The 17042-nt window shown below is 46.3% G+C and overlaps 1 pseudogene; it reads right to left on the bottom strand.

Annotated features, from left to right (window-relative positions):
* Nucleotides 1–751: 751 nt before the first annotated feature.
* LOC100770768 overlaps nt 752–17042 on the bottom strand; it is a 131221-nt pseudogene continuing 114930 nt past the window's right edge.

Here is a 17042-nt window from a genome sequence, read left to right as displayed (position 1 = left end):
TCACAGAGATACACCTTTCTCTGCCTCCAAAGTGCTGGGATTAAAGGTGTGTGCCACCATACCCAGCTTGTTTTTAGTTAGGGGGAAAACAGCTTATTTAGTACACATAGTGGGCAGGGACTAATTTACCTCACTTTAAAGCTGAGAGTGCAAGACTTCTCCAGGATCACGTGGTAAGCTGTGAACAGAAACACACACACACACACACACACACACACACACACACACACACACACACACACACACACACACACACACGCCTGTGCCTCATTGGCTCCACTGTTGTGAAGCCTGGCAGAGGGGCTTTGGGTGGGACACACCTTGTCAGACCTGTGGTTCATCAGAATAAGTTACCTGGGCCTCCTTGACAAGCCAAGGGCTCCTTTCTGAAACCTGAATATTATAGCAGTTAATTGAATATTTGAATTGTTTTCTAAATGCCCCGGGAGGAATGTGGACAAGAGAGAATTCTGTGTGTGTTTAGTTTGAGCATGCATGTTGCTCAGTTTGGTCTAGGCTGTCTGCACATCTCCTCTGCCTGCTTCAGTCACGTGCCTTTTACTACCCTAGAGGGAGCCATCATGGCTGGCTGGCGCTGTTTATAAGAAAAGTTTTCTTTGTATTGAGCTGCATTGGCCCAGCTCAGCCTGTGCTCCTAATATTCTTTCAAAAACTGGAAGTTAGCAATCCCCTCCTCTCTCTGGCTAAACAGTCAACAGGCAGTGATTCTTTTTTTTTTTTTTTTTTTTTTTAGATGGAAGATAAGTTTGTATTTATGTACAGAAAACTTAGCGGTGAGTGTACATTTAACCCAGTTTAGTAGCGAGTTATTTAAGCCTTTGCCTTTTCCAGCTTGGCAATTCGAGCCACAGATTTAGGACCCAGGACATTGCCTCCCCAGTGGCGTCGGATCTCATCATATATGTCGTTGTAATTGGTCCTAATAGCTTCCACCAGCTTAACCAGAGCACCCTTGTCTTCCGAGTTCACCCGTGTGAAGGCAACGATGGTACATGTTTTCCTGTGGACCAGTCGTCCCAGCCTGGCTTTTCCCTTGATGATGCAGTAAGGGACCCCCATCTTCCGAAACAGGGCAGGCAGGAAGACCACCAGCTCAATGGGGTCTACATCGTGGGGGATTACCACCAGCTGAGCCTTATTGTTCTCCACCAAGGTGGTGACTGTATTGACTCCTGCTCGAAGAACAGGTGGCCTCTTAGTTGGGACATCCCCTTTGCCAGCAGCCTTCTTCTCAGCAAGGGCCAACAGTCTTTGCTTCTTCTCCTGCTTTGTCTCTGGCCTGTATTTGTGGGCAAGCTTGAGCAGCTAGGTAGCTGTTTGCCGGTCCAGGGCCTGGGTGAACTGGTTAATGGCAGGAGGAACTTTAAGCCGCTTATAGAGGATGGCCCTTTGCCGCTGCAGCCGAATGTATGGAGGCCTTGTGAGATCTTGTTTGGGCTGGATGTCCTGCCCAATGCCGAAGTTCTTAGGCCTCTTCTCAAACAAAGGGTTCACCACCTTCTTGGCCTCCTGTTTCTTCACGACGGTGGGGGCCGGGGCCACCTTCTTCCCCTTGCCTTCTTTCCCTTGGGCATCTTGCTTGGCTGCAGAAGAGAGAGAGAGCAACAGGCAGTGATTCTAAGTGTCTGAGATGGAGATGGGTGGAGGGAGAAAGGGAGGAAGTGCTGGAGGTGGGAACAGAGACTTTTGAGTTTTTAGTGGATGCCTTAGCATTTTCAATTTGAGATTGTTTGCTGAGGAGTGAAGACTTGTGGTTGTGTAGAAAGATCTGGTCACAAAGGCAGGCTGTGCACAAAGAGGGGGAGAACCAGGTGAGTGTAGGTGCTGCTTAAGCCAGACAGGAGGAACTCTTAAGGAGGAGGGGTTTGCCTTAGAAGAACAGGCCAAGGAAGAGGAGACAAAAGGGCAATTCTGGTGTGTGACTGGGGGCTGTAGTGTTGTGGGGTGGGCCAGGGGAGTTCCTGTGATCATGCCAGCTGCACCTTTGCCACTGTTTCTGTTGGCTAGGGCAATGGTGACTGCTGCCTAGTTTCTGTCACAAGTGTGAACCAGGCTGGGAAGAGGCGAAAAAAAGAAAGAAAAAGAAGAAACAGAGAGAAGGGCGAAAGTTAACTGGCCACTGAGGAGCAGAGGGCTATTAGGGACAAATGAAAAAAAAATCCTTGTTTTGGACAGAGTAGACTCTGTTGGCCTAGCCTCAAACCTCCTGAGTTCTTGACTTGGGGACTGCCACCACATTGTTTTTTTTTTAAATTTTAATATTTTAAATAATATTTTTAAAATGTGTGTTTTGCATGCGTACCACATATGTGTTTGATGCCATTGAGGTCAGAAGACGGTGTCAGATCCCCTGGGACTGGAGTTACAGATGGTTGTGAGCCAACATGTGTATGCTGAGAGCAGAACCTGGGTCCTTTGCAAGAATAGAAAGTGCTATTTATTGTTGAGATATCTGTCTAGCCCTGAGAAAGTTTTATTTTGGCATTTCTTTCAAACACTATCTTTAATGTATGTGTGCATCTACCTTTCTGTCATTGGCACATGTATGGAGGTCAGAGGACAGTTCTCAGGAGTACAGTATCCTGTCACCTTATGGGATCCAGGGGTTAAACTCAGGTCATCAGGCCTATGTGCAAGTGCCTCTGCCTGTGAGCTTTCTTGTTTCTGATTTATGGCTTTCTTGGTGTTGAGAAATCTGGGGAGTGTGTTCCTTCCTCCCATTTCTAACTTAGTTTGGTGCCACTTTAGAACGGCAGTCGCGTCACCAGGAACCCCTGGCAGACTCTGCAGGGTGGTGTTTTCCCAAGCCGCCTGTGTGCCTGGGCCAGCCAGTGCCTTCCCAAGAACTTCCTCCCTTCTCAGAAGTAACTGGCTGGACTCAGCTAAACCAGCAGGAAGAAATCTGAGCTTGCTTCCCTGGGAGACAGAAGCAAACTCGTTGGCTAAGTAAATGTCTTGGTCCTGCACTGCCCTTGGTTTTCTGGAGTTTGCATTCGTAGGTCCAGCTTTTACAGGATGGTTGGAATAGGAAGAAAGAAAAAAAATGATCCTGGTCATAGTCCATCTAGATTCTGCCTCCCCATTCTAGACTGTTCTAGACTGCCCATCTAAATTACAGAGTGACAGGTTTGAAGGTGTTTATGCTCAGTGTGCATTAATGTGTGCAAGTGTGGCAAGCCAAGAAGAGCCACTGGGCTGCAGGGTGGAACAGAAAGGCAAGAGGCAGGGCTGGCTCTCACTTTGTTTACTTAGCAAGTTTGTCTGCAAAGCCAAGACCTTTGGGAAGAATGGGCTCCCAGCTTCTAGCAGTTCCTATTGAGCTGGTTCTGGACAGATTAGATCCTGCTTTATATATTTGACAGGAGGACAGGATTTGTACTTGATGATAGCCTTTGGGGCCAAACCTAGCCACAAATTCTAAAGGAGGTATTTCCTTCTGTCTTACAGGGCTGTCTCACTGGTCCTTCCCTTCATGTCAGAGAGAAGCTGTTCCAGGAGACACTCTCCCATTCTCTGAATGTTGTGATGCTCTCCTTTCTTTACTTTTTCCTGATGAGGTAGTTTTGATTTCCAAAACAATCTGCTCTGACAACTTTTCATTAGCTTTTGCACAAATGTAGCAGGTAAAAGTGAGAGCCATATGTTTGGCAACTGCAGGCAGGCCCCTGAATCTCTCCCAGATGCCACCTGTGGCTTTATTCTGTTCGTCCAGCAGGTGGCAGTAAAGGCACATTGACTCTGCAATCTCCAGCATCTGGTTCAAGATGACTTTATTAATTGGCGTCTTGTTGGCAAACTCTGGTCAATCCTCAGCATCAATAAAAACCTATCTATGACAGGCTGTTTGCGGGGATGGAACCCGAGACTTTGTGCATGCCAAACAAGCTCTCTACCAACCAGTCCAGGAACTAATGTTTTTGTTCTGTTTTGCTTTCCGTGACAGGGTTTATTTTATGTAGCCCTGGCTGTTCTAGAACTAGCTCTGTAGACCAGGCTGGCTTTGAACACCCATAGATCTGCCTGTCTTTGCCTCCTGAGTGTTGGGATTAAAGATGTGTGCCACCACTGCCTGGCTGGAAGTAGTGTTTGTAATTCCCACTTTATAGAAAGAGAAACTGGTGCCAGGCCGTGGTCAAACTTGCCTTTAATTCCAATGCTTGGGAGGCAGAGGCAGGTGGATCTCTGTGAGTTTGAGTCTACAGAGCAAGTGCCAGGACAGGCTCCAAAGCTACACAGAGAAACCCTGTCTTGAAAATCAAATAAACAACAAACAAAAAAAGAGAAACTGAGGCTCTTGTAGTAAAATGGCTGGGCCAAGGTCACAAACATAGGGTATAACTCATGTCTGATTCCAAATTTGGGGCTTGTGTACTAATATTTCTCAAGTGGGAAACATTTAGATTTGGCAAAAAAAAATCTAGGATAAATTTTATATCAGTTAAAGCATGGGAATCTGGTGTGGATTTGATATTCATAAAGTTTGGTTGTTGCTTTTTGAAACTGGATCTCAGTAGCCTGGACTGGCCTTGAGCTTGCTTTTAGCTGATGATAATTTTAGGTTCTTTATTCTTCTGTCTTCATCTCCTAAGTTCATCAATTACCCTTGGACACCTGCTGTGTCCTGTAGACTCTGGATGAATGTGGAGGGCTGCATTCCTGTTTTAAAGGAATTCAAATAGGATGACACACACACATTGGAGCCATAGAAGAAAGGTTGGAGTAAACCCAGGGTATGTGGGGAAAGGTGGAGCCAGGAGGCGGGTAGGAGGTCAAGGAGCCCCTCCAAGGACCAAGACAGCCTGTAAGCTAAGTATTTGAGGACTCAGTCAAGTGGTGGCCTGGGGGCATCATCCAGGCCAAGATTGTTATGCGTGTAAAGTCCCATAAATGTGAGAGGGCTTGTGAATTGGACAGGACTGGGGTGCATAGTGAGGGGTTAAGCCTGGCAGCAAGGGGTCTTGAAGTTATGCTGACAGCTTGAAGGACTTAGCAGGAATGTGACATGGGTGGGCTCTTGATTTTGGAAGATTCTTTTAGTTCCTGCTGGAGAGTAATGGGAGGAGGCTGAGGCTGGGGACGGTGACCTCAATAAAGGTAACAGAGAAAGGAAGTGTGCTGGCAGGCTGGAACTATTTCTAGAAGGTAGGAATGGCAGGAGTGGGGACAGGCTACCTGTGGGAGAAGTCAGGCTGGGGTACTGGATGAATGGTAAATACAGCCCCTATTTCAGGCAGGTGGCACTTCACAAGTGTGCTTGCAGAGCGCAGTGGCTTCCTAGGACTGTGCGGTCCTGTACTTGGAGCATGTGAAGATCATGCTTCCGGGCCACCCACTGCCTTTCTTCCCCTCATGTTCTCTTTTCTCTCAGCATATACTGATGGACGGTGTCTTTCTTGCACAAGGCCCCTGGAACAGACACTCCCTTACGTTCCCTTCTCTTGAGGACTTTACCTTTTCCATAAAGCTCCCAGGCATTGGGGAAAGCCAAGTGCACTCCTTCCTGGACATAGGGACAGTGCACAGGGTTCTGGCACTTAAGTTATCTCTCAGAACTATATTTTTTGGTTTTTCCATTCTCTGCCTAGACTTGTCCAAACAAATTACCAGGAAGCTAATTGCTCTTAAGATACTCAGTTCTGCCAGTTGGTAATGGTGCACATCTTTAATCCTAGCACTTGGGAGGCAGAGGCAGGTGGATCTCTGTGAGTTCAAGGCCAGTCTGGTCTACAGAGTGAGTTCCAAGATAGCCTCCAAAGCCACAGAGAAACCCTGTCTCCTGTTGGGAAAGCACAGTAGTGAATTGGGACCAGAAGTGCTGTGTTCCCTTGAGTAGCTTCAAGGAGAGTTTGGGCCCTGATGCTTGGGCTTCTGAGGGCCACCAGCATTCCTTTGCATGCAGCTGCTCATTTCTTACTGCCTGGGGTGTGTGACCACAGGACTTTCCCCTGTGCTTGTCTTTGCTTATAACGATGCTTGCTGTTGGGTTTAGGTCCCACTAGAGTAATCCAGGATGCTTTCAAAAATCTTAATTACATATGAAAAGACCCTTTTTCAAAACAAAGTTACACAGATTTTGGGGTTTAGGCAGTAGACATACTTTTAGGGGACTGTCATCTATTCCATTACAGCCCCTGTACATGGCAAGACAGAAGAAGAAACACTACTGTGATGATGTTATTGAGTCCCCATTAACCAATCGACAGTCTTCTGGACATCTTCCAGAAGCCAATCTGACACAGTTCCCTTATCCCTCACTGCTAAATGTGTCTTCATTGACACCCTGTGCCCACTTGGAGTCCTGCACATAGGAAGGTATGGTGGAGAGATGATGACAATTGGGATTCTCAATCAGTTTCTACTGATGATACTTTGTGTGCCCTTGAGCAAACCATAGCTTGGCTGACCATCATCTTGAATATAAATGGGCTCTTGTCCTTGCAAAGGGCTTTTCAAAATGGAAGCCAGTGTGGAGTCTTTTGTTATGGCCTTTGCATTCCAAGAAAGATGTAATACATTGGAAGAGGGCCAGATACCAGAGTAATGAAGGGCTTTTGCCATGGAGACAGCAGCCTCTTCAGTGAGAATCCTCCAGCCTGGAAAGATGGAGGCTAAGGACGGCATGTAATTAAAGTCCTCCATATGATTAGGGATATTGCCAAGGCCACAGGGCCGAGCAGACTAGCTCGCTGGATCCTGGAATCCTTTTCAGCTCAGAGAACTACTTCTAAAAATCTGAGAAGTTGTTTGAGGGCAAATGAGAGAAAGCACAGTTTTAGGGGGTGGAGATGGGCTCATGGACAGTTTGGTGTGGTCCAGCCAGAACCAGGGAGACAATGGTTCTACTTCTGTCTCCAGATGCTCAACTTTCATCAAGCTTCTCTTTTCTTGGAGTCTAAGATCATACACCAGTAAACTGGGGGACAATACACCTGGTAATAAACCCCAGATACACTTGTGAGGACTAACCACTGCTCTCCCAGAGCAGGCACCTGTGACACTTAGCTTCCTGCTTGCTGCTGTAGAAAGGCTTCCGTGGGAGAGCCTGCTCTTCTCCATTGTTCAAGGACTGTTGTGTGATTGTTGTTTGCCCTGCTTCACCCCTCCTTTATTCTTAGGTGTATAAAAATACTATTACAGGGTCAGTGAGATGACACATCAACCTAAAGCATGTGCAGTCAAGCTCCATGACCTGAGCTGAAGCCTTAGACCCGCATGGTAGAAGGAGAGAACCATTTCTTTATATTATTATTATTATTATTATTATTATTATTATTATTGTTTATCAAGACAGGGTTTCTCTGTATAGTCTTGGCTGTTCTGGAACTCATTTTGTAGACCAAGCTGGCCTCCAACTCAGAGATCCACCTACCTCTGCCTCCAAAGTGCTGAGTTTAAAGGTGTGCGCCATCCTGCCTGGCTTGAGAACCATTTCTTACCAGTTTTCCTCTGACCCTGGCACATAAATAAAGTAATTTAAAGAATACTATTTTATCCCATCTTCAACAGCCTTCCCTCAGTTCCATGCTTTTCTATAGCTACTGCCCACTTTCCCAGCAAAAGCGAAATTCCTTAAAAATTGTTGTTCTCGGGGCTGGAGAGATGGCTCAGTGGTTAAGAATGCTTGCTCCTGATGAGTGATGGTGGTGCATGCCTTTAAATCCAGCACTCGGAAGACAGAGGCAGGCAGACCTCTGTGAATTGGAGGCCAGCTTGGTTTATAGAGTGAGTTCCAGGACAGGCTCCATGAAAGACCCCCGAAGAGGTACTTTCGTAGAAGGAGACCCGCACCCAGGAATCAGCGAGACCACGGACTTGGATGCAAAAGCAAGAGGCTTTATTGAAACTACGGGTACCCGGGCGACTTAGCTTCTGTGTGGCTAAGCGCGCAGAGCCAAGGGAAAGGGGTCCTTATATAGGGAAAAAGGCGCAAGCTAGAAGCAGGGATTCTATTGGATAATTCTAATGAGGCATTGTACAGAGCTATTCCCATTGGTCAATGTAAATGAGGCGCTATACAGGGTTATTCAAATGAGGCGAAGTATAGAATCATTCAAATGAGGTGAAACACAGAGTCTTTCAAATGAGAGGCGAAATACAGAATCATTTCTATTGGATGGTTCAAATGAGACACAGAGCCATTCCAGATCAGCATATCAAGGTCTGGTGTCTGGTACAACAGACTCAATTCCCCCCCTTCCGCGTCCAGATGGCTGACCTTGGGGGCGGAGACCTTGGGACGGAGTGTTTCTCATCAGGTGGGGGTGTGGGGGCAGGGCCCAGGCCGGCTCACTTGGTGTTCGCTCTGGTGCCGGCCCACCTGGTGCTCGCCCTCGGGCCTCCTCGCGGGCTCCTTGCTCGGCCCCAGCCCCGAGGTGCGGTGCCAGGCGGGGCGGGCCGGGGGCGCGAGCCCTGCCGGGGTGAAGGCTTGGGAGGCCCCGGCAGCTCCGCGGCCCCCGTGTCCTTGGCCTTGGAGGCGGCTCCCCGCTCGCAGCTCCTGGACAAGCAGCACCGCTGCTCTCCCAGCTCAAGTTCCCCTTCCAGGCGCCGCCCGCGCTGCATTCTCCAGCCCCTGGCCGAACCCTGGCCCTGCCCTGCTCAGTCCCCGCCGCGCTGCCCTCAGTCATCTGCTCCTCCCGCCTGCTCCATAGAGAACACCCAGCACCGGCACAGGTGGGGAAGACAGAGGAGCAGGGGACATGCAGAAGCATTCCGAGCGGGTCTTACATCCAAAGCTACAGAGAAACTTTTGTTTCAAAAAACAAAACAAAAAACCACCAACCAAAAAGCCTGCTTGCTCCTCTTCCAGAAGACCCTTTGTTCAGTTCCTAGGCCACTCACACCCGCCTGCAACTCTAGCTCCAGGGGATCTGACACCCCCTTCTGGCTCCTGCAGGCATCTCCACACATGTGTATACATACAGGGAGACACATAAACATAAATAAAACCCCAAAAGTGTTTAAAAGAAAAGAATTGTCTGTGCTCAGCTGGCTGTGGAAGCTCACAGCTATGATTCTAGCATTCGGGAGGCTGAGGCAGGTGGGTTGCTGTGAGTTCAAGTCTAACCTGGGAGATTCTGTCTAAAAAGAAGACAAAACAACAATCAGCTGCTCTCTTTGTCTTTCCTTCTCAGTGACTCTTCATAAAGTGAACCTGTCCACATCACAACCACCAAGGTTTTATAAAAGAAGATGGCCAGCACCCCAGGATTCTGTACCTGTCTCTTTGCCCTAGGTAACTACGGTTCTGATTTATTATGCCATAGATCCATTTAATCCTTTTATAAAATAAATGTAACATAAAATATTTACCATCTCAGCCATTTTAAAGTGTAGAACTCAGTGATGCTCAGCACACTTACAGTGTTCCATGGCAAACTGGCATCACTTCAGAAGGAAAAGCCTATCCATTAACATGCCATCACTCCTCAGCCCTGTTTGCCTCAGCTTGTAGCACCCACAAATTTGCTTTTAGGTCTGTGGACTTGTCTACTCTGAATGCTTCATATAAATGGAATCATATTTAATGCAGGGCCTTTTGTGTCTGACTTCTTCCTTTCAGCTTAGTATTTTCTTTTTCTTCTCCTCCTCCTCCTCCTCCTCCTCCTCCTCCTCCTCCTCCTCCTTCTTTTTTTCGAGACAGGGTTTCTCTGTATTGTTTTGGAAGCTGTCCTGGAACTCACCCTGTAGACCAGGCTGGCCTCGAATTCACAGAGATCCACCTGCCTCTGCCTCCCGAGTGCTGGGATTAAAGGTGTGTGCCACCAACGCCCAACAGTTTAGTATTTTCTTTCTTTCTTTTTTTTAAAGTAATTTATTTTTTTATGTGTATTGTTGTTTTGCCTACAGTTTTGTCTGATCTTGGAGTTACAGACAGTTGTGAGCTGCCATGTGGATGCTGGGAGTTGAACTCAGGTCCTCTGGAAGAACAGTCAGTGCTCTTGACTGCTGAGCCATTTCTCCAGCCCCAGTTTAGTATTTCCAAGGTCCATCCATGTTGCAGAATGTCTCAGCACTCTGTCCCTTGTTATGGCTGAATAGTGTTCCATTGTGTGGCTGTACAGCATTTTCTCATCCATCCATGGACTCTTGGGCCCTTCCTACTTTTGGCTATTGTGAATAGCATTGCTATGAATCTTTATTTTTAAGATTACAATATAATTATATCATTTCCCCTTTCCCTTCCTTTCTCTAAACCCTTCCAAATACTCCTCCTTGTTCTTTTTCAAATTCATGGCCTCTTTTTTTTTTTTTCACTGCTATGAATCTTAGTGCACATTTTACTTCTTTGATTTTTGAGAGAGAGAGAGTCTCATTGTGTAGCCCATACTGGACTTGAATTCTGAATCCTGCTTCAGCCTCTTAGGTATGAGTAGTATAGGCATGTGTCACAACACCCAGCTTAGTGTACTATACAAGGTGTTGTTGCTGTGTGTAACAGTTTTATAAGAATTTGAACTTTAAATGGGCTCTGCAGTCCATTCCTTTTTAACTGTTATTTATTTATTTATTTATTTATTTATTTATTTATTGGTTTTGGTTTTTGTTCTTGGAGACAGGGTCTCTCTGTGTAGCCCTGGCTGTCCTGGAACTTGCTCTATAGACCAAGCTGTCCTCGAATTCAGAGATTTGCCTGCCTCTGCCTCCTGAGTGCTGGGAATAAAGGGTGTGCCACCACTACCCAGCTGCCTGGTTCATTAAAAATTTTTTGGGTGTGTGATGTTGTAGATTGAACCTAGGACCCTGTTCATGCTAGGCAAATGCTCTACCACTGAGTCCCCAGCCCATGACTTTATAATTTATCAGTAATAGACAGGCGACTCATGTGGTTGCATATAGCAGTGGTTCGCTTGCTGTCACTGCTGGGTTACGTGTCACTGTGTGACTGACTGTATTATCTGATCTGTGGTGGTGGGCTATCTCTAGTTTGGGCCTGCTATGCTGATGCTGTGAAAGAGTTAGTTCATGTCTTGTGGTCAACACTTGTTTAGCTTGCCATTGGACACATACCCAGGAATGGAATCAGGGGTCACACACAGATTATGCTCATTTATCTTTAGTGTCAGTGTCAAAGGTTTTTCCTAACGGTTGCACCAATCCCCAGTCCCACAGGGAGTGTGTTAAAGGTTCATTTGCTCCATGTCTTTGCCAATATATAGCATTTCAGGCTAGTTTTGATCTTAGCTTCTCTGGTGGGTGGTGATTCTCTCTTTTCCTCTCTTTTGCGCTTGTGTGTTAACCTCTGCTCCTTGGCTCCTTTAATTTTTTTCCTAAGCTAGGGTTTCTCTGTATAACCCTGATTGTCCCGGAACAAGCTCTATAGACCAGGCTGGCCTTGAACTCACAGGTATCCGATCATCTCTACCTCTGGAATGCTGGGATTTAAGGCTTGCACCACCACCACTGCCTGTCCCATTGTGATTTTCTCTGTATAACCACCAGCCTCATTCATCATATGAGGTTTCTCTCATCAGAACTGGTGCTCTGTTCTGTGCCACTGACTAGCCCCAGCAGTTAGAGACTTGTACACCTCCCTTCACACACTCCTTGACTGGGCTTGCAGGGCCTCAAGTTCTCAGGCCTTCTTTCATCCCTATTGACTGCTCCTTCCCAGCAATCACCATGCCCTAGTTCTTCCCTCTGACCTCTGACTGTTGGATGTGTCTCAGTGCTCAGGACTTGGTTCTCTGCTCTGTTCACACTCACTCTGATGATCTCATCTGACCATGTAGCTTCTGACACTATCCCTACGTGACTCTCTCTGTCCCAAGCTTGGATCTGCAGTTGGAATTTTCCCCTGGATTCCATACATGTCTGTGAACCCGATGCATCCCTTTGACTCATAGATATCTCAGACGCATTGAGTTCAGAACCTCTGTGCCCCTCCGCTAAGCCTGTTCTCCACTCAGCCAATGGCAACTCTTTCCTGCCAGTCTCTTAGGTCAAAAACCTTGGCATCATGGCAGTTTCTCACATTCGGACAACATCAGGAACGGATTCTCTGTGTATGCTAGCATACCCCAAATATGACCTCATCCTTTGACCCGCTGGACTTCCTGGAGCCGCCATCATTTTCACCTGGCTCTGTGGGATAGTGCTCTATCTGATCTTTCTGTTCCCATTCATATGCTCTGAGAACAGAAGCCAAGATGATTTTTTTTTCCTTTATAAGACAGATCGTTGGGCAGTGGTGGTGCATGCCTTTAATCCCAGCACTCAGGAGGCAGAGGCAGGTGGATCTCTGTGAGTTTGAGACCAGCCTGGTCTACAGAGCAAGTTTCAGGACAGCCTCCAAAGCTACAGAGAAACCCTGTCTCAAAAAACAAATCCCAAACAAGCAAAAAGATCATCTTATTCCTCCACTGAAACACTCCCATTCTAGAATGTGGCAGTTTGAATGAGAAATGTCCTCCATAGTCTCCGTCATTTGAATACTTGGTCCTTAGTTGGTGGTGTTGTTTGGGGAAGTTTAGGTTGTTCCGCCTTGCTGGAAGAACTGTATCACTGGGAGCAGGCTTTGAGAATGAAAGCCTTCACCTATTTCCATTTTTCTGCTTCTCGATTGTGGTTCAAGATAAAATTCTCAGATTCCGGCTCCTGCCACCATGACTGCCATGCCATGCCTCCCCTCTGCCTCCATGGACTCTTAACCCTCTGGAACTATAAGTCAAAAATAAATTCTTTCTTCTCTAAGTGGTCTTAGTCATGGTGTTTTATCATGAACAAACAAACTAATACATATGGAGAAAGTCCAAGGCTTTATAAGCACACACCAGTCCTTGTACCACCAGGCCTTCTCTTATTTGTGCATGACTCTATTGCCCATTTCTCCTTGGCTTTCTCTTACCACATCCTGAGGCTTTCTTGTGTTGCTGGTATTAGCCAGCACGACTCTGGGTTAGGACCTCTTTGCTGCCTGCAATGCTCTTCCCTCATGTGTGTGTGTGTTCATGTGTGTATTGGGGCTCTAATACAGAGCCTCAAGCATGCTAGGCAAGTGCTCTGCCGCTGTACCATTGAACTACATTCCCAGCCTTAGACAGTCTTTTAAAAAGTGTATGCATGGGTATATGTGTGTGTACTTGGGTGTGTATATATGCATGGTGTTGTGAGTGTGTATCCTCACAGAGGTCAGAGGTCAGCCTCTGCCATTGCTCTTTGGGACCACTGACCTCATTCAGCCTTGGATATTCTTGAGTTAACTCCCTCTCCTTGAAAGCCTTGTTGGAGTAGCTTGAGGGTTTTGGCCTATTTATGTATGAAATTAAACATAATGGGTAGCTTGTGGTCTACATAAGGGTAAAAACGTTTTTTTGTTTTTTTTGTTTTTTTTTTTTCCTTCATTTTCAAAGTTGGACATGGGCCATTTCCCTTGTTCTTTTGGGGACAGGCATTTTTTTAAGCTCACCACAGAACATAGCCAAGCTCTGTAGGAGAGTTCTGATGGACTCTCCCCCTCATCCAGGCTGGAGTCTGATTCTACTTCCACATGCTCTCTGAGGCCTCCAGCTGAAAGCTCAAGGCCACTTGAGTTGGCACATTGCCTTAGTAACAATCTAGCTTCTACATTTTCTCCAGGTTCTTGCTTTTCATTCTTGATTGACCTGTTTGAGTTCTTCTTCCATCTCCTTTGTCATCTGCAAAGGGTTCAGACATCTCACCCAGTGTTTCAGTAGAAAGTGGGTCATAGTGTCTGGTCTGGTTATTCCCAGAACATCACTCTGTTGTATATCTCTGTAGGAAAACAACATGCAACAGGGGACAGACCAGGATTGTCCCAATCCCAGTCCTGTCTTCAGTAAGCTGTGGCCTGACACAAGTGCCCTGAACCCTAACATGCTGCTTGGTGGCAAAATGAGGGTCAGAGAGTAAGGTGACCTCAAAGATTCTGTGATTTCAGGCTACGGTTTCTCCCTGACCCTGCATTAGTAGAAGTTATGACTTGGTGAGGCAAAAATTCCAGCTCAGGTGGCTTTTCTATATTCTCTCAGGGAGCTGCCATCTGCCACTCCAGGGGGTCTGGTTCAGAGGACATGGTAGATGTTGGATGTCAAAGGTAAGAAATTTAAAATGGGGCAGGAGAGATAGCTCAGTGGCTAAGAGCACTGGGTGTTATTCTGGAGGGCCAGAGTTTCATTCCCAGCACCCACATGGTGGTTCTCAACTGTCTGCAATTCTAGTTCCAAGGGATCCAACACCTTCGTCTAGCCTCCAAGGGCACCAGGAATACATGTAGTGAGTGCACAGGCATACATGCAGGCGAAACACCCACACACATAAAATAAAACAAATTTACAAACCTAAAATAAAGGGTAACTGATTAGGAGCCAGAAAGATAGCCCAGGGGTAATGGTACTCGCTACCAAACTCAACAAGTTGAGTTAGGTGGGGACCTACTTGATGGAAGGAGAGAACCAATTCTGATAAGTTTTTCTCTGATCTTCATGTACACTGTAGCAAAAGAAAAAGAAAAAGAAACTTAAACAAAAATGTTAAAAGGGACAATTGATTAATTCCTCAAAGACGTGGGAGGGAGGAAGAAGAAGGAGACATCAGACAGAACATGAGATGCAGTGTTTATGGATCTGCATGTGGAGACTAGAGGCCTTTTCTCCTCTTCTTCCCTTCTTCCATCCCCTCCTCCTTCCTCCCCCTCCTATAGCTCAAGCTGGTCCAGGACTCACTATATAGCTGAGGATGACTTTGAACTCTTGATCCTCCTGCTTTTACTTCTCAGGTGTTGAGATTACAGGTGTGTGTTGCCATGCTTGGTTTATGTGGCACTGAAAATTGAAGCAAGTGCCTCACACTGGGAAAAGTGCCCCAGACTGGGAAAAGAATTTCACGTTGTGTAGTGGTTTGAATGAGTGTGGCCTCTGTAGCTTATATATTTGAATGCTTAGTCCCTAACTGGTAGAACTATTTTGGGGAAGGATTAGAAAGTATGTTAGGAAGTGTGGCCTTGTTGGATGAGGTATGTCACTGGAGGTGGGCTTTGAGGTTTCAAAAGCCCCTGCCAGGCCCAGTCTCATGCTCTTTCTGTCTTCAACTTGTGGATCAGGGTGTAAGCTTTTAGCTACTGCTTCAGCGCCATGTCTGCCTGCCTGCCTGCTTTCCTCAGTGATGGTCATGGACTGGCCCTCTGAAACTGTAAGCAAGCCCTCAATTAAATGCTTTCTTTTATAAGTTGCCTTGATCATGGTGTTTTTTCAAAGTAAAGGAACAGTAACTAGGATGCATGGTAAGTCTGTGGGTGAGATCCACTCTGGGGTAGGAGTGAGGGTCTGGTACTTAGGATCCGGAAAGAAGGTCCTCCAGGCAGAGGATCAGGGCTTGGCCAGTGTTTTGTCCAATGTTGCCCTATTTTCCACTTTCCTTCCTCCTCTCCTCCATTCCCTCCTTTCCTCCCATATCATTTGTCTTTCGTTTGGAATATATAAGTATGTAATTTTAACATAGTTTAGATTTTTCAGGAAAATGGAGCAGCTAGTGTGAGTATACTTAATATTATTGACTTCTACACTTAAAAAATGGTTAAATAGTGGGTGTTATGTATGTTTAAATACTGGCTAAAGAAGAAAAACCTAGAAAAGTCTGAGAAACTGCCACAGACTTTCCGTATACCTCACACCCAGTGAGTTTCTCTTGTCATTCATGCTCCATAGTCATCTGATACATTTATTATAATGAATCAGTATGGTGGACCAGTCCAGATACTTTATGGCTTGTGAAAGTGGATAGCTTGCTTAGATTTCCTATGTTTTATTCAGTATCCTAGTTAGCTTTTATGGTCAAGTTGACATAGCCTAGATCTATCTGAGAGGAAATATTTGATTGAGGGATTACCTAGGTCCCACTGGCCTGTGGGCATGTCTGTTGGAGATTGCCTTGATTGTTAATTGATGTAGGAGGGCTCAGCCCTCTATGGGCAGTATTAATCCTTAGGCAGTGGTCCAGGGCTGTATAAGAAAGCTAGCTAAGCTGGGTGTGTGGTACACACCTTTAATCCTAGCATTTGGGAGGCAGAGGTAGAAACATCTTTGTTAGTTTGAGGCCAGCTGGATCTACCTAGGGAGTTCCAGGACAGTCAGGGCTACCCAGATTAAACTCTATCCCAAAAAACCAAAGATGAAAAGGAGGAGGAGGGGGAAAAAGAAGAGGAGGAAAATGAAAGCCAGCTGAGCATGAATCTGTGAGTGAGCCTTCGAGCAACATTTCCTCCTAGGTCTTGTTTGATTTCTTGCTCTGGTTTCCCTCAATGATCACCTGTGACCTGGAAGTGTTACCCATTTAAGTTTCCCCTAAGTTGCTTTGGTCATGGTATTTGTCACAGCAGAAGAATGGAGCTGGAGTACCCAGTACCTTTGTTGTTTTTTTCCTCTGAGGATTGAACCCAGAGCCTTGCATATGTTAGGCAAGTGTTCTGCCACTGAGCTGCAGTCTGCCTCACCTTTCCTACCCCAGCAGCCCATGCAGGACATGTTATTGCAATTGCTATTATACTTTTCCATGTCCTCTGGGTGACTTTGGCAGTTTTTCAGATTTAAATTTTTTTTTAAAAGCTTTATGTGTATGTTCTGTCTGCATGCATGTCTGTGCACCCTGTGCATGCACTGTCCACAGAAGCCAGAAGAGGTTGTCGGATCCTCAGGACCTGGAGTTAGAGATGATTGTGAACTGCCGTATGGGTGCTGGAAGTCAAACCAGGGTCCTCTGGGAGAGCAGCCAGTGCTCTCAACTGGGAGCCACCTCTCCAGCCCCAGTTCTTGTTTTTTGAGATGTATATAACCTAGGCTGGGCTTGAACTCTTGATCCTAGGAAGTGAGTTCAGGGGTGTCCACTACATTCACATTGTCATGTGACCATGGCCACCAGGCAGCTCTAGAACTTTTTCATCATCCCAAGTTAAAACTCCTGTACCCATTAATCACAAATTCCCCATTTCCCTGACCCCACCCCCTGCTAAGTGAGACTCAGTTTAACTCCAGGAACGTGACAATTCAAGATACCTCCCATATGTGAAG

The sequence above is a fragment of the Cricetulus griseus genome, chromosome 7 (assembly GCF_003668045.3).
Source record: "Cricetulus griseus strain 17A/GY chromosome 7, alternate assembly CriGri-PICRH-1.0, whole genome shotgun sequence".
NCBI lineage: Eukaryota > Metazoa > Chordata > Mammalia > Rodentia > Cricetidae > Cricetulus > Cricetulus griseus.
The sequence above is the reverse complement of the archived record's forward strand: the minus strand, read 5'-3'. Positions and strand labels throughout refer to the sequence as shown.